The 22876-nt window shown below is 37.8% G+C and overlaps 1 protein-coding gene across 4 annotated transcripts in view; it reads right to left on the minus strand.

The window, feature by feature from the left end:
* The window catches only part of RAB27B (RAB27B, member RAS oncogene family), a 155659-nt gene that overhangs the window by 101960 nt on the left and 30823 nt on the right, over positions 1–22876 (minus strand). The window lies entirely within an intron of this gene.

The raw sequence follows: 22876 nt of genomic DNA on the forward strand, positions 1-22876 counted from the left end.
GGCATCCTGAAGGCCACAATGCAAAAGCTGGCAGTGGAAAGAGGTGGGGGGACTTCCTGGATGCTGAAAGGACCACATCATTGCCTGGGGCAGCAGACTGTTGGAACAAATCTCTGGACACTTTTTCCTTGACAGTAGGATGCCAGGATGACAAACAGTGGGCCAAGAAATTCAGCCTGTTCTCTGGTAGAGTTCTGGATGCAATATTGTTAATTTGGCATCAATTCCAGACTCAAGGAAAAGGTCTAAAGTGCATCTGCTACATCCCATCATCGAGCTAATGGGAGCTTGAGGATTTGCCAGACATCCCTTCTGGACTTCACATGACTTCAGAGCTGATTTTTGTTGACACTGTGGTCATTGCCTCTTCTGGGTCAGGGCCGCATAGAAGGGGAATGGTAGACACACTCCCAAGCTGAGAATGGGTGAAAAGCTGAACTGCTTTCCCCAAGGTCAGGACCTTGGAAGAAGCTGTAGGAAGGACAGAGACCCAGTTCCTCCCAGGATAAAAGAGCAGTGACTGACAGACCCCAAAGCACACAGGCCACTTTTGTGTTGTACACTTCAACCGCTGGGCGATACTTGTCTTGAGCCTCATGTCTCTAAGGAAGGCTCTGGGCTGTGGGGACACAGCAGAGAACAAAAACATAAGGAGCCATGGATGGAGGGAGGGGAGAATGACAACACACAAATCAATATAAAACTGTCAGGTGGAAGTAGGTTCAATTAAAAAGAATAGTAAAGCAGGATAGGGGGATAAAGAGTGACAGGAGAAAATGCTAATTTCGGGTCTTGAACAATTATTGAACAGAGTTTCTTCGTTGTAAATTAGAATTGAATAATCTCGGCCTCTGCAGGTTATAACAAGACTGAAATGCAATGTAGTCACGAAAGACTTCGCCATCTCTCTGAAAGACAGCAAGTAGCTGGCTATCAGCTGAGGGTAAGACCATTCATAATAATTAAGTTCTTTTAGACCTCAGAATGCCATCAACCTTCTGAACCTTCTGAGCACATCAACCTGTGTTCAATTTCTGTTTCATTCCTCAGAATCCATAGAGGCTTTGCCAGTTACCTTTTCTCTCTAGGCCTCTGTTCTCTTGTCTGTAAAATGGGATAATAATAGAACCTTCTTGTTAAGTTGTTAGAAAGGTGACTGAGATGATACACACCAAGTGTTTAGCTCTGAGCCAATCACTTCAAACAGATGTTCAACATAAGCTCTCCATTACAAGGGTAACCTCTTCGAGAAAGTTTTTTCCAGCATGAAAAAAATCAGCCTTCCAGGGCTGCAATTATTTCTGAATGGTAATACAAGATTTTTTTTTTCTTGTAGCATTCACTTTTTTGGGTGGGGAGGGGAAGTAAATTATTGGTTGAGAGCACAAATAAGTGGAAATACCATATGTGTTTTAGCAATTCACATACAGTTTCTGAAAGACATTTCTGTTTAGCATTTGAAGGCAATGATATGTTAGGAAAAAATAGAAGATATATTTCATACTATTCAGAGTTAAATGAATTGCTAATTTCTGGCCTTGGGAAGTGGTATCTATCTTGCTTCATGGCCCGTATTCCCTGCTGGAATATACATTCTCACATAACAAAATCGTCCTTATGGATTCTTCCTTAGTCACCTAAGTCAGTCCCTGGCAGTGTTAAGTGCTTGGAGGATAAGGTTAAATTGACCTGAGTAGCACCATGGAAAGGAATACATAAACAGTCACGGTGACAGAGCAGAGACAATCAAACTAGGTCACACTTGCATGGAATGGAACGGGGGGGCTCACCGTCATGGCAATACCCCCCTTCCCTTTCCTCTACAGAGCCTCCATGGTCTGTTTCCTTTGGGGAAGTTCAGGCCAAGGTCATCTCTACCTTGGGTGCACTCCCCTCCTCTTCCTCTTCAGCCACTGCCCCCAGGCAGCATGCCATGGGAGCTGAGCTTCTATTTAGAAGGTCCATCCAGGGGTATTGAAGAGGATGAACATTGCTACATTGACTCATGGCCCTAAGAACAGGAGTGTATTGATCCCTCTTTTGCTTGACTCATAAAAACATTCATTTTCTTTTGTGGTTTAGAGAATGAAATTTCAAAGCCAATGTCTACTCAATCCAATTAAATTCAGGACAAAATATGGCGTGATCTTTGCCAAATGAACCAAATATGATTGGTGAAGATAAAAAAGGAAATACTGACATGACTATTGGTCTATGGCTTTTTTTTTTTAATTCTGAAAATAAAATACATTGGATTTGTAGTTGCACATAAAAAAGTAATCAAGTACAAAATGCATGAAAAGAGCACGGAATTAAATTTGGAGGAAACTAGTATTATCCTGCCGGACAGAGAAGGGAAAGTTGGATGAAGAAATGAGCAAACAAATGAAAGCAGTAAGAAGCAAATATAAGAAAGTGTATACACTGGGACAGCATCTAGCCTGCTGATTGTATACAGTATATCTTTAATACGTTTGTTTAATAGGTTAATAAGTAAGAAGTATGACTCATTAAAATGCAACAAATTGATTATAAAATACATCGTATTACTTTGCAATAATTAATAAAGGGACTGGGTTTCAAGTAAGAATTTCAACTATCCTAATTCAATGTAATTAGCTCAATGCAAAACATCTCCTGTTCTCATACTGAATGTCTATTTGAAATCTGGATGCATACAACATTTAAAATGAAAGATCTCACATTTTGATTCAAATGGCTGCATGGAAATGTGGGAACAATCAATACGGATAAGCCTAAAGGCCAATGCAGAATTAAGGATGAGCCACCAAAACATCCTCTTTTCTCCAGCAGAGGAAGGAGAGCTCTGATTCCCAGGCTTCATTTGCACATGCTGTTATTCACAGATGAATAAAGCGTGCCACTTTGTTAGTCACCCCCTGGGTCCGTAGCACGTAAGCAGGGAGAGGAAACAGTCCAAGAACCATTGGCATCCAACCCATGCTACATTATGCTACTAAATATCTGGCATGGCAATTGGCTAAACTTCATCAGCCAGCTGCCAAATGTCATTTAACAAAGCAGTCCCCACCCAGGACCTCTATGTGACTGTACTGATAATATTATCATTGGAGGTGAAGAGACACATTCCCTAAAGAAACTCCTCATTAGAAATAAACATGGTAGCTTATCAAAAGCGAAAGCAACATGAAGAAACTGAGAGGAGCTTTTACACACACCGGTGTGTTTGTGTGGGTTTCCATGTGTGCTGGGTGAGTATGTGCAGATGTGAGCTTGTATTTCACCAAGTAATATACATGATATATTTTCCTCTTACTTGCCTTAATGCATCACTAGATGCTCCCAACACCATAAATAAAACAAATGCCTGTTCTGCCAGCAGTCTTCAGATCGCAGTGTCCAAGACTGCTTGAGTTTTCGTGCTTCCTTCTAACTATTTTGGGAAAACTGAGTGAAGACTTCTCCTCGGTCTGGCTTCTTTACAAGTAGAAATATCCTTTGTCACTTGGCCAAGCATGAAGTCAAGTGTGATGTTTCAAATTGAGAGTGGAAGCGTTCCTTTAATGAACTTTAATCTTCTTATTTTGCATGGCCTTTGGGGCAGTATCACCCTTAACCACACAAAGTCACACACATGCACACGCACGCATGCACACGTGCACACGTGTAACTATCACTTCTGATACTCCTCTTCTACTTCTAACCCAGATCTCGCACCTCAGTTCCAAATTCATATCTATTATTAGGCACTTCAAAATGAAATGTGTCCAAGATTGAGCTCTTTGTCTCTTTACTCTTCAAAACGTTTCCCCAGCTTTGACTTCTCTTTATGAACGGCGCCATGAATCCAGTCACAATCCGGTCAATATCCTGAGCCAGTAAATACTCCTATGTCTCCTTCAGTTTCTGAATCAGTTCCCTTAAAAATTAATGTTGAGTTTTACCTGCCGGATAACTATTTTCAATACCCTCTTGACCCACCGGTCACTGTCTTAGCCTGGACTCTGCATTTTCTGGATGATGGCAACCACCACACACTGGTCTTCCTATCCAGTCTTCCTGCAGTCTCATCTGTCCTCCATTCTGCACTGAACCTTTAAAACTATCCACCTGATCATGTCTAGCCCCAGCTAAAGATGCTTCTGTTTAACAGAAAAGGGACAGAACCCAAATGAGGAAAACTATATTGTCTTTGTTCCCAAAATTAATATGTACATTATAATGCAACTCTAATTAGAACCCAATAAGATTTTTCAATAGGATCCAATAATGCTAATATTTATATGGAATACCAAGTACTGGGAAAAATTTGAGAAAGAGTGTTAAAGGAAGGATAAGCTTCATCAAATAGTAGAAAGTACTATGTGGCTACTGTGAAAATGCATGGTATTGGTACAGGGATAGAAAAATAGGTCAAAGAAACAGAATTGAAAATCCAGAAATAGATCTCAGAATATAAAAGAACTTAGTGTATGATAAAGTTATTGTATTTCAATGCAATGAGAAAAAAGTTAATTTAATACATAGTGTTGGCCCAATGGGCTATTAACTGAGAGGAAATGAAATTGGGCCACAGATATGTTGTATACAAAAATAAATACCACAAGGGTTAGAGACTTAACTATAATACATAAAACCACAAAACTGTCAAAGAATATATCCCAGTATATGCATGTGCAATGTTGGAGAAAAGAAGACTCTCTTAACCACAACTAGAAATCCAATGTTATCATTTAAAAGATACCATACAAAAGTTAAATCTTTCATGTGACAAAATATGCTACTCGCAAAGTCACTAGGCAAACAACAGATTTTGAAGAAATATTACTATTGCAGAGGATGGACAAAGAGCTCGCAAAAATTAACAGAAAAAGAATTAGAAACAGTAGAAAGAAGGTAAGTTCAAAAAAGCAAATCCAAATGGTAAAGAAATACAAGACAAGGGGCTCTCGTGTAATAATGTGATGGAGTTTGATATACAATGAACTGTCAAAGCAAGAAAGAACTCTCTTGCCCAATGCTGGAAAAGTTGTGGAATGAAATTCTCTCATATAAATGTGTATTGTTACAGCTTTTGAGGAATGTAATCTGGTAATTTATTAAAATTAGGTCTTTACCCTAGAAAAATAAACACCAGTTTTTAGGAATATATGTATATGTATGGGACTATATTTACCAGAAACAAAGAAAATCATACAAATAGATGGATAGATGAATTACTATATAACGTGGAGACTTAAAAACAGAAGCTGATTTGAAGGAATTTCAAAAAGGCATGAAGTAAGAAAGGCAAGATGCAGAAAAATGTATACAATATGAGCAAACTTTTAGAACACAGTGGCAGCCCCATCTATATGTCTGTGTGTTTTTACATATTTAAATATGATTGTATGAACCATGAGAAAAACCATAAAGGTTAGATGAGATCGTTGATACTGATTGCCCCAAGTGGGCAGTTTGGTGATGAGACTATAGGAGGAAAAGGCAAAATCAAATATAGAAAGACTGTATGTGTTCACTTTTAGGATATATGTACAGATATATAGATAGATAGATACACAGATACATAGATGCATAGATAGATTTGAGTATAGGAAAGAGAATTTTAAAAGTTCTCAATGGCTCTTTATTGGCTTTGGGTAATTTAAAAAAATAAAATTTTAAAAAATAAAAAACATATTTTTCTTAAAGATTTTACTTATTTGAGAGAGAGAAAGAGAGAGAGAGAGAGAGCACAGGAAGGAGAGGGAGAGAGAATCTGAAGCAGAGGGTTGAGTGCAGAGCCCAACGCTGGGCTCGATTCCACAACTGGGAGATCATGACCTGAGCTGAGACCAAGAGTCAGATGCCTAACCGACTGAGCCACCCAGGCACCCCTTCTTTAAAAACATTTTAAGGGGCGCCTGGGTGGCTCAGTGGGTTAAAGCCTCTGCCTTTGGCTCAGATCATGATCCCAGGGTCCTGGGATCAAGCCCCGCATCGGGCTCTCTGCGCAGCGGGGGGCCTGCTTCCTCCTCTCTCTCTGCCTGCCTCTCTGCCTACTTGTGATCTCTGTCTTTCAAATAATTAAATAAATAATCTTTAAAAGGATGTATCTTTAAAACAAACAAACAAACAAACAAAAGAAAAAAACATTTTAAAATTGTTTGCCGAGTGCCTGGGTGGCTCAGTTGGTTAAAAGACTGCCTTCGGCTCAGGTCATCGTGATCCCAGAGTTCTGGGATCGAGTCCCGCATTGGGCTCCCAGCTCCATGGGGAGTCTGCTTCTCCCTCTGACCTTCTCCCCTCTCATGCTCTCTCTCACTGTCTCTCTGTCAAATAAATGAATAAAATCTTTTTAAAAAATTGTTTGCTATTCAAGCCTCTTCACTATTTCACAAATGCCTATTATTCCAACCTCCCATGTCTGCATTTTCATAAATGCCTTCATGCTTTCTCCACAGGGGAACAGTTTTCCATTCCCATACATACCCCATTCTCTAATTTTAGTGGGGTTTTTTGGGGTGGGGTATTTGCTATTAAAAGGATTTCCTCTTTAATTCCCCAGTGAATATCTACTTTCAATATGAGCTCATTCCATCTCCTCTGGTGTGCCAGTCCACGCCTGCTATACCGTCCTTGTCTTTACTCTGCTGTGGCTCCTACTCAGTCACACTGTGATTACTATGCACCTATCTTCTCCACATCTCTATTAGCCTGGGGATTCTCAGAAGAAAGGATGATCTCTTATTTATCATTATATTCCTAATCATCATTGAATCTTCCCACTAAGTCCTTTAATACAGGCATTCCCTGAAATGATCCTAGGTTACTTTTATGGAGCAAAACATTTCTTTACAATCTAATTACTTTATTGGAGATAAAACTGAGCTTCCTGTGTCCACACAATAAGTAAAGCTCAATCATACAATAATAACAATATTCCACACGCAGAGGGTAGTACCTCTGTTATTTTGTGTGATCTTATGTGAACTGTGGGAAACAGGCAAAAGAACCAAGCACAGGGGCGCCTGGGTGGCTCAGTGGGTTAAGCCTCTGCCTTTGGCTCGGGTCATGATCTCAGGGTCCAGGGATCAAGCCCCAAGTCAGGCTCTCTGCTCAGTGGGGAGCCTGCTTCCCCCTCTCTTTCTGCCTCTCTGCCTACTTGTAGTCTCTGTCTGTCAAATGAATAAATAAAATCTAAAAAAAAAAAAACCAAAAACCAAGCACAGTCTGACATCAGCTGGTTGAGGACTGACCATATGAAATGAAATGAATGTATTAAATAAGATAAAAATAGAAGATAAACAATATTCATGGACTTTGTCGTATTTGGGGTCATTGTCTAAAATCGTTCCTATCTCTATTATTTTTTATTGTATCTTGCTTTTAAGAAAGGGCATTGGGGTGCCTGGGTGGCCCGGTGGGTTAAAGCCTCTGCCTTCTGCTCGGGTCATGATTCCAGGGACCTGGGATCAAGCCCCTCATCAGACTCTCTGCTCATCAGGGAGCCTGCTTCCCCCTCCAACCCCCACCCGCCGCCTGCCTCTGCCTACTTGTGATCTCTGTCTGCCAAATAAATAAATAAAATCTTTAAAAAAAAAAAAAGAAAGAAAAAGAAAGAAAGGCCATTACCCAGTCACCATCTTCTGGTGGTTCTTTCAGAAATACAGGGAGCTAAATAACTATCACAATCAAATGCCCCACAGCCATTATCTTTCCAGGGCACCATACTATGAATTCTAACTATTTCACTGTTAGAACAGCTGGGCAACTCCTGTAAAATCAATACTGAGTACTGTACATCAGTGTGAACCACTGAGTAAACCCTGATTATATGTGGAGTTATTTACCCTTCCAGACTGTTTACCCATATGAAAACCTGCTGGGGGAGTCTTAGAGCAAACATTTCCGAAAGGAAATGGAGAAAGTGGTTCAGTGTTTCACTTCCTTTAAGCAATATGTTGAAAGTGCAGGTAAAAGAAAAGAAAATGTTTGGTATTCAGAGTGGGGAAAACCTTCGTCATAGACTAAAGTTTTCCCACCTTCTCTGTTGGAGTCTAGAGTCCAACTTTGTAATCATTCACAAATGAAGTGAGTTGGATGTGTGCCAGCTGTGGCCAAATGCCTACATTCTTCTCATTTGGCACAATTAAAGGAAGAGCTGAAAATGAACCACTAACAACCTTCTAAAGAAGCCATCAGAAAAGTCACATTATGATGCATTAGTGATGATTTAGCTCTGTGATTTATATTGAAAATTCCCCAGGCGATCATTGCTTCTTCACTTCAGAATGCATAACTGAAATGACATTTCAAAACTAAGAGAGTATTTTGTCTCTGGGAAACCGGCACACAAACCACTGGAGAGGATGTGAAACACGAGCCAGTCACCTGCACGTGTCTTACATGGACTTCTAATATTTCATGCACTACGCCTATGCCTTTAGGCACACCTCATGGATTTCTATGTACAGGTAAGTCACAGCTGAAATATAAAGAAGTTGCATACCCCAGACATGGACATTTTGACTTGGGAGGTATTTTAGCACTTACTTAACCTAACCCGCTCATTTTATAAATGAAACCCAAAAAATGGGACCTGAACAAATTCAATGACCAGCATGAATCAAAAGGCAGTTGAGGGCAAAGCCAGAAATGGAACCCAAGTGTCCTAAATCCTAACCTTGTGCTCTCTGTACATGCCTACCAGCTTCTACTCATCCCACCAAACAACCTCTCTGAGCTAAATAGATAGGGTCATCGCTACCCTTTTATTCGTCAGTAATGACCCCATTTATAACATCCCATGCATGCTTTATATTGTTTTTATGATTTGCTTCTTTTGATAATCCCTGCAAGGTATACCACGTAGATGATAAAATGGTGCGATGGAATGAAGCCGTGTGGTACTTTGTGCAGCTATCACAAACCAAGAACTGAACTCCGGTCATTCTTAGGTGTACTGAGATCTAAAACTGGCAATTCCAGAGGCATGATTGTTGAGCACTAAATCCACAAATGTGTCCCAACAAAAACATTTGAGTTTTATCATAAAATAAGTTGGAGAAAGTAGAGTCCCCACTAGAAAAATTCAATGTGTCTATTAGCATATTAAAGATCTGAGAAGTCCTACTGTAAATAAACTAGTTTAACTTGACTTAACCCATTATTTATCAAACATATTTGAATATGGAAGCTCTTTTTGTGTGTGTGCCTAATACCAATTTCTGTCAGAACTAATCATCCATGGAAAAAAACATGAATAAGCTGCCTTATCACAATGGGCAATGGGGTGTAGGCCAGCATCTCAACCTTCAGTACTTCATTTTATTGAAAACTATACAAAAGTTCTTGCAGGCAGTTCATTGTATGGTGGAGGTGGGTAAAGGAAAGAGGAGGGAGAAGAGGATACAGGAAGCTGACAATGACTCTATGATTCCAGACCTCTGGAGTCTATCACCTCATTGTGTATAAGCAAGGCAAGCATACAAGTAAGCAAAATCATAAGGCTGTGAATAATTCAGCATCCAGTATCCCCATAAAGCACAGATGAAGGTATTAGAATTTTAGGCTTGAGCACAACTGGGACAAAGTACATTTGTGCTTTTGTTTTTGTAAAGGTACATTTGTACATAAAAAGTACATTTTAAATTAGACCCTGAAATATGTATGCAGAAAGGAGAGCATCTTGCACAGAGGTGATCAGTCCATGTTTGCTTAACGGACGAAGAACAGGCTGGGCTGGGGAGCATCTTGACATAAAGTTGAATGCAAAATGTTAGTCAAGCATTAAAGAATCTAGATGGCCCAGAGTGGGCCGGGGCGAACATTGTGCTGAAGCAGAAAGGAAGTTAAGACTGAGTTGGCAGGATATATGCAGAATTGAAAAATCTTTATTCTGATGAGAATTCAAAAGTCTTCCTGGAGTTCAGTTCTTTTCTCATTCATCTTTAGCATCTCGCGCACAGCCTGGGCTTGAGATGGGCATTTAAAAGATGCTGGGAATGAAGTGGTGGGGGGTGGGTAAGATGTTGGTTAATTGAAAGAACAGATAAATGTGCATGAATGAAAGAAACACAATAGCAAACGGCTCCAGGATCTCTCGGAAAGTAAGATGATGTAAGCAGTTGTTTTTGAAAATAAATCTGGTTGGTGATGTGTGAAGCAAGTCGTGGTAGTGAGATACCACAGATAGTTGGTATCGGTTGGGGGACAAAGGTAGGAGTTTAGGACAAACTTCTACCCTGGAATGGACAGATTGGAAATGCATTTGGAAGGAAGAATCAATAAGCCTGCAGAGCAACTAAATAAAACAAAGAAGAAGGACAGGAGAAAATGGTAAGCAACTTTAAACCTAAGAGACTGGCAGTGTCGTTAATAGACAAAGGAAGATTCCAAAGAAGAATAGCCTTTGTAGAGGAATTAAGGGTCGAAGCATGATGACAAAAGTTCAGCAAAATGTCCCATCACGGCGCCTGGGTGGCTCAGTGGGTTAAGGCCTCTGCCTTCGGCTCAGGTCATGATCCCAGGGTCCAGGGATCGAGCCCCACATCTGGCTCTCTGCTCAGCAGGAAGCCTGCTTCCTCCTCTCTTTCTGCCTGCTTCTCTGCCTGCTTGTGATCTCTGTCTGTCAAATAAATAAATAAAATCTTAAAAAAAAAATGTCCCATCACCAGGACAGTGACCTAGGGGAGCACAACTGCTGGCAACACATTCACCCATCTTAGCTCATTTTCCAGGGAGGTATGGATACGACGATTATCACCCCTGTTCTGCGGATGAGAAAAGGGAGTAGAAGAGATACCAGATTTTGCTCTAAATATGCAGTCTCAGCAAGGAGCATGGCCAAGACTTTAATCCCCACCTCCTGATTTTATATTCAATGTTCTTTTACAAATATTACATTTCAGGAGACATAGGACTGAAAGAAAATGTCCAGAGATAAAGATTTGAAATTTACTCGCATAGATACGAAAGTCAGAGTGATGAAATAGCATTTATTCTTGGAGAACTGATTTCAGTTTGATGAACTTTAACTGGGTGTCTGGTATGTGCCCAGCTCTGTGACCTCGATGAAGGAATGGAAAGATAATAAGCACAAGAACTTACATCTAGGGAAGGCTAAGCAGAAGAGAGAGGAATCCACAAACAAGCCAAATTAAGTAAAAATCATTACTTACTCTTTCATGGGTACCTACTACATGCAAGACAGGGCATGATTACCAAAGAATGTGCAAATGAAAAAGAGTGATGTTCCAGATGTCAGGACTGGCAAAGAGGATGGTTGAATTAGAGATGACAAATGCCACAACCAAGGAGTGAGAACTTAGAAAACATTCCCTTCTCAGTACTTCTTCCGCTCAGGCTAACCAAGAATGGAAACCAGGCTCAATTAATACCTCTTATTCATTCAACTTCCCCGTTTCTACTAGGACCAGACTCTTTTGGAGTCCTGAGTTGAGTATGAGGCTTTAGTACTTAAAATGGATGGATCAAGGGAGAAGAAACAAATGATGCATAGGGATTTAAGGGCAAAAGACTGAGTCCTAAAGTTTTTCAAATGTATTTGAATGGGACACTCCTCCTATCCCTGTTTCTCTCTCTCCCGAACACAATTAGAAGAATCAAATAAAAACAGTATGATGTGCAAGATACTCCTGCCTATCGCCTGCCTCTCCAGCATTCTCTCCCACTAAAGCCGGACAGACACACTGCACATTTGCCAGATCACTGCATTATTACACAGTGTATTACCACATTATTTGCTCTCTTTGCCATACAGTCTGATAATCTCCATCAACCAAAATCACACATACCCTCATAGTTTTGTTCAAATACTACCTTCCCCAGGACACCCTTCCCAAATACCTTTGCCTAAAATGATCTCTGCTTTTCTGGGCTCTTTACCACTTTGTATTCGTATTGACATTCACTGGTCTGTATTGTGACTTTTCAAAAAACATCATCTATAAAAATATGAATTAAACATTTTAAATGCCCCCAAATAATAGCAGACACAATGTTTGAACCATGGTATTTTTACCTCAGTGCCTTTCCTTTACCTTCATTTATCTATATCTATATCTATACAAAATATATATGATATGATATGATATAATATAATATAACATAATATATACCCTTTTAAGTTTTAAGTTCTCTGATAGCAACGGCCAAGTCTGATGAGTTGTAATAGTCACCAAAGCATTGAGCTTAGAGACTCAATAAATATTTGATGGAGGAATTAATTAATTAGAAAAATAAATGTGAAGTAAAAGAACCTTTAGGTTAAGGATTCATTCATCTATGCCTGGGCATGCTGTGACATTACAGGTGTTGGGGACATGGGTACGAGAGAAACAGTAAAAACCCCCGCCCACACAGCCTACAGAGTAAAGGAGGAGCCATAAAACATGCAAATGAAGTAGTAAAATATTTGCCAAAGAGTAATCAGCACTAGGAAGAATAATAAAGCGAGAAAGAAGGATAAGCAGTGGGCAGGGGAAAGAGAAAGATACGCAATTTTAACTTTCTTTAAGATTTTCTTTCTGCTCTAGGTCTTTATGTTTTTAAATTTTAATTCCAGTATAGTTAACATACAGTGTTATATTAGTTTCAGGTGTGCAATATATCGATTCAAAGGTTCTACGCATTACTCAGTGCTCATCATTAGTGAACTCTTAATCTCTTTCCCTTATTTCACCCATTCCCCCCACTGACCTCCCCTCTGGTAACCATCTATTTGTTCTCTATAGTTTTTTGGTTTGTCTCTTTTTTTTCCCCTTTGCTTGTTTTGTTTCTTAAATTCCACATATGAGTGAAATCATATGGCATTTGTCTTTGACTGACTTATTTGACTTAGCCTTATACTCTTTAGATCTATCCATGTTCTTGCAAATGGGTCATTCTTTTTGATGGCTGAGTAATATTCCTTGTGTATATATGCCACCTCTTCTTTCTCCATTCATCTATCAGTGGGCACTTGGGTTGCTACTATAATTTGGCTATCATAAATAATGCTGCAATAAACATGGGGGTGAATATATCTCTTCAAATAAGTGTTTTTGTATTCCTTGAGTAAATACCCAGTAGTGGAGTTACTAGATCATATGGTAATTCTATTTTTAATTTTTTGAGAAATCTAGATACTGTTTTCCAGAGTGGCTGTACCAGTCTGCATTCTCATCAACAATGATCAGAGTTTCTCTTTCTCTACACTCTCAGCAACACTGGTTATTCGTTGTGTTTTTTATTTTAGCCATTCTGACAGGTATGAAGTGATAGCTCATTGTGGTTTTGATTTACATTTACTTGTTGATGATGTTGAACATCTTTTCATGTGTCTGTTAGCCATCTGTATGTTCTCTTTGGAGAAATGCCTGTTCATGTCTTCTCATTTTTAATGGGATTTTTGGGGGGTTTTGGGGTTGGGTTGGTTTGATGTTTGGTGTTATACAAGTTCTTTATATATTTTGGATACCAATCCTTTATTGGGTGGATATGTCATTTGCAAATATCTTCTCCCATTCAGTAGTTTGTCTTCTGGTTTTGTTGACAGTTTCCTTTGCTGTGCAGAAGCTTTTTATTTTGATTTAGTCCCAATAGTTTATTTTTGCTTTTGTTTCCCTAGTCTGCAACATATCTAGAAAAGTGTTGCTACAGCCGATGTCAGAGAGATTACTGTCTATATCTCCTTCTATGATTTTTATGGTTTCAGGTCTTACATGTAAATCCTTGGGAGATAAGCAATTTTAATAAGACAATCAAGGAAGACCTCAAAGATAAAGTAATCTTTAAAATCTTTCAAAGCACTTAAGGAAATGACTGGACAAGCCATGCACACACCTGAGAGAAGACTGTTCACAGGAAAGAGAATAGCAAGTGTAAAGGCTCAAGACAGAACGATAGGGGTGCCTGGATGGCTCAGTCATTGAGCATCTGCCTTCGACTCAGGCCATGGTCCCAGGGTCCTGGGATTGAGCCCTGCATCCAACTCCCTTCTCGGCGGGAAACCTGCTTCTCCTGCTCCCACTCCCCCTGCTTGTGTTCCCTCTCTCACTGTGTCTCTCTCTGTCAAATAAATAAATAAAATCTTAAAAAAAAAAAGAACTATATTTTGGTTGTTAAAGGATGAGCAAAGAGGCCATTGTGGCTGAAGCAGAGTGAGCAAAGAAGAGTAGAAGGAAATAAGGTCAGACTGTTAGGGAGTATATTAGTTTTTTAGGTCAGCCATAATCAATAATCACAAATTGGGTGGCTTAAAACAACAGAAATTTATCAGAAGTCTAAAGTCAAGGTGTAACCATCTTGTGACTCTTGCCTAGCTTTTAGTGATTGGTGGCAATCCTTGGCACTCCTTAGCTTGTAGATACATGGCTCCAGTATCTACCTCCATCTTCACATTTCCTTCTTCCCTGTGTTTCTGTGTTTTGTCTTTTTCTTTTTCACATAAGGGCACGCTAATTGGATTTAGGACCTACCTTAACCTAGTAGAATCTCATCTCAATCCTCACCTCAATTAATTTTGTGAAGACCTTAGTTCAAATAAGGTCACATTCTGAGGTGGGCATAATTTGGGGGGAGACAATAATTAAACCCATTGCAGGGAACAAGGGAGAATCATCAAGAGTAGCTGGGAGGCCATTCAGACCTCAATAATCCATTTGTGGGATCGTGTGGCTTGAGTTGGTAACACAGAGGTGGTGAGAAGTGGTCCTACGAGATATATTTTTGATAATATGGGATTTATTAACATGTAGGATTATTGATTTATTGAGATTTTCTTCTTCACTGATATATAAATAAGAAAAGCATTGCTATTTGGAATAGAAAGAGTAATGTGGCAACTCAGTAGTTGTTACTACCTAAATAGAGGCATGAACCCAAATTACGATTTACAAACAATTGTATCCAGGCAGAGGAAGTAAGAGCCCTTTTCCACTTTTTAATATTTGGTGTTTCTTATCTGATGTTTTTTATTAAGTTAGCTTATGACAATATATTTTATTGCAATTCAAATAAAGCAAAATTCTAAACAACAAAATTCTTTGAACAACAAAGGGGTTTGGGGCACCAACCCCATTCAGTTGAAAATCCAGGTATAAATTTTGACTTTCCCAAAACTTAATTATTAATAGACTACTGTTGACCAGAAACCTTACTGATAACATGAAGTTGACTAACATGTATTTTGTTTGTTGTATGTATTATATACTGTATTCTTACATAAAGCAAGCAAGAGGGAAAACAATGTCCTTAAGAAAATCATAAGGAAGAAATAATGCATCTAAAGTACGATAATGAATGTATTTATTGAAAAAAGATCTGTGTACAAGTGGACCACGTAGTTCAAACCCACGTTGTCTGAACTGACAAAAGTCAACAGTAAATTGTTCTGAGAACAGGAAATACAGTCACACGACAGGGATAGATAAATGTATTACATTTCTTATGCAAACACTAGAACCAAAACAACCCTGTATTCTGATTCACTGCATCTATTTGCATGGAAATCTTTTTCTTTAGGGAAGAAAACTGATCTCACCCATCTAAGAAGAAAGCAAACTTAACAACTTAAAGAGCCTTAGGAGTTGGGCTTAGCTGGAAAAATAATAATGAGAATCAATATGAACTTCTAAGTGCTTTGGTAACAGTTTCAGCTGAAATCTTGATTTACTTCCCAAGCTATAACCTCAGGGAGACAGGACAGGCAGGGAAAATGAAGGAAATGAAATACTATAAATTATTCCCATTGCAGTATCAGATCCTCAAGCAAATTTCCCAGTACTCAGTACAATATCAAGACCAAGTAAGCCTCTCATTTAATAATTTCCTCTCTTTGGACTTTCCCTATTGATTTAACAATGGTCTCTTGTTATTTATTTATTTCCTAAAGAATATTCCATATCCTGAGATTGGCATCCAAAGACCTCTTGTCTAACACTCAAACTTTGTCCTCCTCTCATAAGAGAACTCAGGGCTCTAGTTAAAGACATTCAATGTCCCTCCAAACATGGTATCCTCCTAATACTTCACCACAGGCATTGTAGTATGGATATCACTTCCTTTCACTGAAAAAAACACTGATCTGACAGCAGCTTGTGAGTAGCTAACTAGAAATATCTTTATTATAAGTCTTTTTTTAAATTGAAGTATAATTGACATAATAAGATATTAATTTCAGGCATATAACATAATGATTCAATATTTGCATACACTGTGAAGCAATCACCATAATAAAGTCTGGTTACCATCTATTACCATCCATACAAAAATTTTTTCTTGTGATGATAAGATTTACTCTCTTGGCAATTTTCGAATATGCACTACAATATTATTAACTGCTGTCACCATCCTGTATAATATATCCCCATAACATTAATTTTACAACTTGAAGTTTTATAACTCTTGACCCCATTCATCCATTTTTCCCAGTCTCCCACCCCCATCCACTCTGGCAACCACCATCTGTTCTCTGTATCTATGAGTTTTATTTTGTTTCTTCATTTGTTTTGTTTTTTTAAACTCCATGTATAAGTGAAATCATATTGTATTTGTCTTCTGTATGACTTATTTCACTTAGCATAATACCCTCAAGGTCCATCCCTGTAAATGGCAAGATTTCGTTCTGTTTCATGACTGAGTAGTATTCTAGTGTGTGTGTGTGTGTCTGTGTGTGTGTGTGTGTATACACACCACATCCTCTTTCTCCACTCAACCTTCAATGGGCTCAGCTTGTTTCCACATTTTGGCTATTGTAAATAATGCTGCAATGAATATAAAGGTATATATGATATTTTTGAATTAGTGTTTTCATTCTTCTTCAGATACATAGAAATTCTGGATCATACGGTAGCTCTATTTTTAATTTTGTGGGAAACTTCCATGTTGTTTTCCATAGTGGCTGCACCAATTGACATTTCTACCCATAGTACACAAGGGTTCCTTTTCTCTGTAGCCTTTTCAATACTTACTATTTCTTGTTTTTTTTATAGTAGCCATTCTAATAGGTATGAGGTGATATCTCATTGTGGTTTTCATTTGCATTTCCCTGAGACGGTGATGTTGAACATCTTTCCATGTGCTCATTTGCCATCTGTATGTCCTTTTTGGGAAAATGCCTATTAAGATCCTCTGTCCATTTTTAAATCAGATTGGCTTTATTTATTTATTTATTTATTTATTTATGCTCTTGAACTGTATGAGCTCTTTATATATCTTGTATATTAGCCCCTTATCAGATATACAATTTGCGAATATTTTCTCCCTTGCAGTGCATTACCTTTCCATTTCATTGATTTTTTTTTTCTTTTGCTGTGCAAAAGCTTTTTAGTCTAATGTACTCCTACTTGTTTATTTTTGCTTTTGCTGTCTTTGATTTTGGAGTCAGATCCAAAAATTCATCACCAATACCAATTAATGTGAAAGAGTTCACTTTCTATGTTTTCTTCTAGGATTTTTGTTTCAGGTCTTACATGCAAGTCTTTAATCCATTTTTAGTTTATTTTTGTATATGGTGTAAGAAAGTGGTCCAGTTTCATTCTTTTGCATGTGACTGTCCCATTTTCCCAAAACCATTTATTCAAGAGACTGTCTTTCCCCATTGCACATTCTTGCCTCCTCTGTCATAGACTAATTGGCCATATGTGCATGGCTTTATTTCGGAGCTCTCCATTCTGTTCTATTAATCTATATGTCTGTTTTATGCCAATTCCATATTGTTTTGATTACTTAGCTTTGCAGCCTAGTTTGAAATCAGGGAGAATGATGCCTTTAGATTTGTTCTTTCTCTAGGTTACTTTGGCTATTTGGGGTCTTCTGTGGCTTTACACAAATTTTAAGATTGTTTGTTCTGTTCCTGGGGAAAAATGCCACTGGAATTTTTATTGGGATTGCATTGACTCTGTAAATTGCTTTGAGTAATATAGACATTTTCACAATATGAATTCTTCCAGTCCATGAACATTACATAACTTTCCATTTTTGTGTGTGTCTTCAATTTCTTTTATCAATGTCTTATAGTTTCCAGAGTACAAGTTTTTCACCTTTTTAGTTAACTTTATTCCTAGGTATTATTTTATGCAACTATAAATGGGATAATTTTCTTAATTTCTTTTTCTGATAGTTTGTTAGTATATAGAAGCACAACAGATTTTTGTATATTGATTTTATACCCTACAGTTTAGTAAATTTATTAGTTTTAACAGTTTTTTGGTAGTGTATTTAGAGTTTTCTATATATAAAATCATGTCTGCAAATAGTGACAGTTTTACTTCTTTTCCAATTTGGATGTCTTTTATTTCATTTGCTTGCCTAATTCCTCTGGCCAGGACTTTTAATACTATGTTGAATAAAAGTGACAAGAGTGGGCATCCTTGTCTTGTTCATGATCTTAAAGGAAGCTCCTTCAGCTTTTCACTCTTGAGTATGATGTTGCTGTGGACCAGTCATATCTGGCTTTTATTATGTTGAGTTACATTCCCTCTTTACCCAAATTTGTTTGGTTTTTGTCATGAATGGATGTTGAATTTTGTCAAATCCTTTTTCTACAACTATGGAGATGATCATATGAAATCCATTTGTTTTGCTAATGTACTGTATCATGATGATGAATTTGCAAAATGTTGAACCATCCATTTAACCCTAAAATAAATCCCAGTTGATCATGGTGTATGATCCCTTTAATGTATTGTTGAATTCCGTTAGCTAAAATTTTGTTGAGGATTTTGACTATCTATCTTCATCAGGGATATTGACCTACAATTTTATTTTGTGGTGTTCTTGTCTGGTTTGGTATCAGTGTATGCTGACTTCATGAAATTACTTTAGAAGTATAATCTTTGAATGTTTGGCAAAATTGATCAGTAAAGCCATCTGCCCCTAGACTTCTGTTTTGTTGGGAGGTTTCAGATTGTGACTCAGTTCCCTACTAATCATCAGTCTTTTTATTTTTTTAACAAATGGGGTTTTTTTTTTTAAGACTTTATTTATTTATTTGATAGAGAGAGAGAGAGAGAGAGCACATGAGCAGGGACAGAGGGAGAAAGAGAAGCAGACTCCTCTGCTGAGCAGGGAGCCTGACATGGAGCTCGATTCCAGGAACCTGGGGTCATGACCTGAGCTGAAGGCAGATGTTTAACCAACTGAGCTACCCAGGCACCCCTAGTAATCAGTCTAATAGGATTTTCTTTTTCTTTCTTTTTTTTTTTAAGATTTATTTATTTATTTGACAGACAGAGATCACAAGTAGGCAGAGAGGCAGGCAGGGTGGGGGGGAAGGAGGCTCCCCGCTGAGCAGAGAGCCCAATGCGGGGCTCAATCCCAGGACCCTGAGATCATGACCCGAGCTGAAGGCAGAGGCTTAACTCACTGAGCCACCCAGGTGCCCCAGGATTTTCTACTTGTTTATAATTCAGTCTTTCTAGATTATCCAATTTATTGGTGTACAATTGTTTATAGTAGTTTCTTATGATCCTTTCTATTTCTGTGATATTAGTTGTAACCTCTCTTTTAACTACTTTTAAGTTCTAAGTTAAAGTAGTAAATAAGTTAAATAGTTAAAAGAGAAGTTCATTCATTGGTTTTTTTCATAGTCTGTTAGTCTCTACTTCATTTATGTCCACTCTGATCTTTGTACTTTCCTTTCTTCTACTATGTACTTCATTTGTTATTCTTTTTCTAGTTCCTTTAGGTTAAAATTAGATTGTTTACTTGAGATTTTTCTTATTTCTTGGTGTAGGACTATATCTTCCCTATTAGAAGTGCTTTTGCTGCATCCTACAGATTTTGATATATTTACATTTGTCTCAAGGGGTTTTTATTTCTTCTTTCATTTTTTGTTATTGTGGACCCATGGGTTGTTCAGTAGCATGTTGTCTAATCTCCACATATTTGTTCCTAGGGGGCACCTCCAGACCAGGTGGTTTACAGTTCAGTGGGATCAGAAGGGTTTACAAGTATAGTCCCACATGATTATACATATTTGCACACTTTAAAAGCTGATCTCTGAGGATCTGGCTTCCAATCAGCATAAAACTGGTGTTAATTGAGATCTCCCCTTTTAGAACACTGACAAGTCTTGGTACACCCTCAACAACTGTGATCTATCAAGAACAAATCAGGCCACTTCAATAATCTCAAAGGTTTGAGAGACAACCAAGAACTAGAGCAAGGTTGAACTATAAGTTTCATCTTCTACACAAGGCCACTCCTTCAAGACTGAAAGAGGTAGCTATTTTGCCTAACACAGACAAAATAAAACACAAAGAGTCAAACAAAATGAGGAAACAGAGGAATATGTTTCAAATGAAAGCCAAAGATACAAACCTTAATGATAAGTAATATACCTGATAAAGAGCTTATTGCCCAACTACTGTGTGCAAAGGTCAGTGCTACTCATTGATAGAATACACAATTTTTTTAAAAAATGAAAAAGAAATATTTGCTTGCCTCTGGTCAGAATATGATAATAGAAACCGGTGCTAGGTTTGTACTTAATTATATAATTCCAGAGCTATAGAGAGAACTTTGAAGTCTTCTGACCCCCTTCCCCCCACAAATTTATTTCACTAACTCATATCACTAACTCCTGTTTGTTGCTTGAATATTTGTCCCTACTTCACATACTATAGAGCACATTAGAATCAACAGCCCAATATCTTCATTTTAGGGACAAGATAAATGAGAATAATTTGTCCAGAGTGATATAGAATGAACTTAGAGAAAAAATTAATATTAGAAAGCAACAGGGTCCCTTAGCTATATTTCCTTCTCTATTTTTTATTTGGTTTTGGTCATTTGCAAGCTCAAGAGAGGTTCCTTGGTATACTAATCTCCCAACCTTTGAGGCCCATCTCAGATGACCCTGTATTCAGGAAGCTTTCCTGATTCTTCCCAAACTTGATATATATATTTTCCCTATTATTTGTTTATAACATATTTCAGTTATTTCTCTTACTGAATTTTGCACTATATTTATTTGGATGCTTATTTAATTTCCTTTACTGAGTTGTCAGTTCCTCAAAGGTAAAACCTTTATCTGTTTTATTTTCAGATTGTCCACAGTTACTAACGTAATACCAAAACATAATGGTTTTCATAAGTATTTGATAAATTGAATGAAATTCCTTAGAAATTATCCACATATGTACCTGTTCTGTAAATTACAGTAAAGACAGTTTCTGAATCAAATGACCAGGGAATTGACAACAATTTTAATTGTCATGCCTCCAACTAGAAACTGGATTTAAGGGGCACCTGGGTGGCTCAGTTGATTAAGCATCTGGGATCAAGCCCCTTGTCAGGTTCCCTGCTCAGTGGGAAGTCTGCTTCTCCCTCTGCCATTCCCCCTGTTTGTGTTCCTTCTCAAATGAATAAATAAATAATCTTAAAAAAGAAAGGAAGAAAGAAAAGAAACTGGATTTAAGAATACTTGAATCCAGTTTCTTTTCTTTCTTTCTTATCTAATAGAGGGCAAAGCACTGCCTGGAAAACACAAGTAAAACTTAGGTTACAAAGACATCCATTAATCTTACACCTAACATTCCCCAGATTCTTCAAAAAGTAGTTCTTTGTTCTAAAAATCCTTCCTCCTTCCCCAGAGAAAAGGAAGACCCTACATTCACTGAGTCACAACTGGTTTCACAAAAGGATTTCTCCCTGTTTCAAAGGAATAACAAAATTAGTGACAGAAAAGTGCAATTCTTGATTTATGCGGGGTTTCCTACAGCATGACATCCTTTCCAAAGAAGATGGCATTGCTATTTCTTTGTAGGGGATAGAGGAGGGCAGAGGAAAATTTGATAAATAACCAAATGAACACTCTGAGGAGAGCATTCAAGAAAGCCAATTGGATGAGTTAGGGAAAGACATAAATCAAAACTATAAAGGAAATTTTGAAAGGATCATCTATGTTTAACTAAAATGCCAGAGGTTTTAGGCACTAAATTTTATTTTGGATCAAATCATTCAAACAGGTGAGCTACATGTAGAAGTTCAGAGCCTTTGCACTAACTGGTGGAACAATTTGAGTTAACACAAAATTTAAATGGATTTTTGGCAGGTACAATAATTTCATTTAAATGTCCAACGGCTTTTAATCTACCGAATATTATGAAAAAGAATCATTTCTTGGTTCAGATGTGCTTTATGTTTTATTCTTGCCTCAGATGTACAGTGTAGATGATATTAATAACCACCTTTATAGATTTTACATGACTTAAAGCAACACTGTTCCATTGGAAATGTGGAAAAAGAGCAAGGCCAGAACTTTAGAGCTTAGTGATAAGAGTCAAGTTTATGTACATAAGCTTTGGGAAAATTGAGATATGAAGAATAAGATTACTAAATAATGACATACTTGCTGCACTTAAAAATAGATAATAGTACCTGAAAAAAGTATCAATTCAATCAAAATCAGTCACTGTTTATTGAGATTCTGCTCCATTTAAGGTATAATCTGGATAGCTATTTGCCAGGGATAGAGCCCAAGGAAGAATCATTCATTCTTTCTGATTCATAGTCCAAATTAGAGTGGACCTCCCTAGGTATAATATGGTGAGTATGAATGGCAAGGTTTAGAGAAATGCCAAATCTGGGGTGAGGAACCATCAAGTTATGGTTGGCTAGTATTTCTTCATCATATCTCAAAACAGGACACATTACTGGTAGTTTGAACCAGTTTCTGTGTCACTCTGAGTATATGTGTGTGAGATAGATGAAAAGCTATAGCTTTTATTTCCTTGTTCTCCAAGTATCTGTTTTTCTCCCCTACTTTTTGTATCAATGTATTTACAAACACTAATGCAGATGTGATTGCTTGCAAAAAAAAAAAAAAAAACAAAAAAAACTTTACAGTATCACCTCTTTCTCATTTGGAAATGATGATTTGTGTGTGTGTGTGCATTACCTAGTG

Source organism: Lutra lutra, chromosome 12 (assembly GCF_902655055.1).
Source record: "Lutra lutra chromosome 12, mLutLut1.2, whole genome shotgun sequence".
Taxonomy (NCBI): domain Eukaryota; kingdom Metazoa; phylum Chordata; class Mammalia; order Carnivora; family Mustelidae; genus Lutra; species Lutra lutra.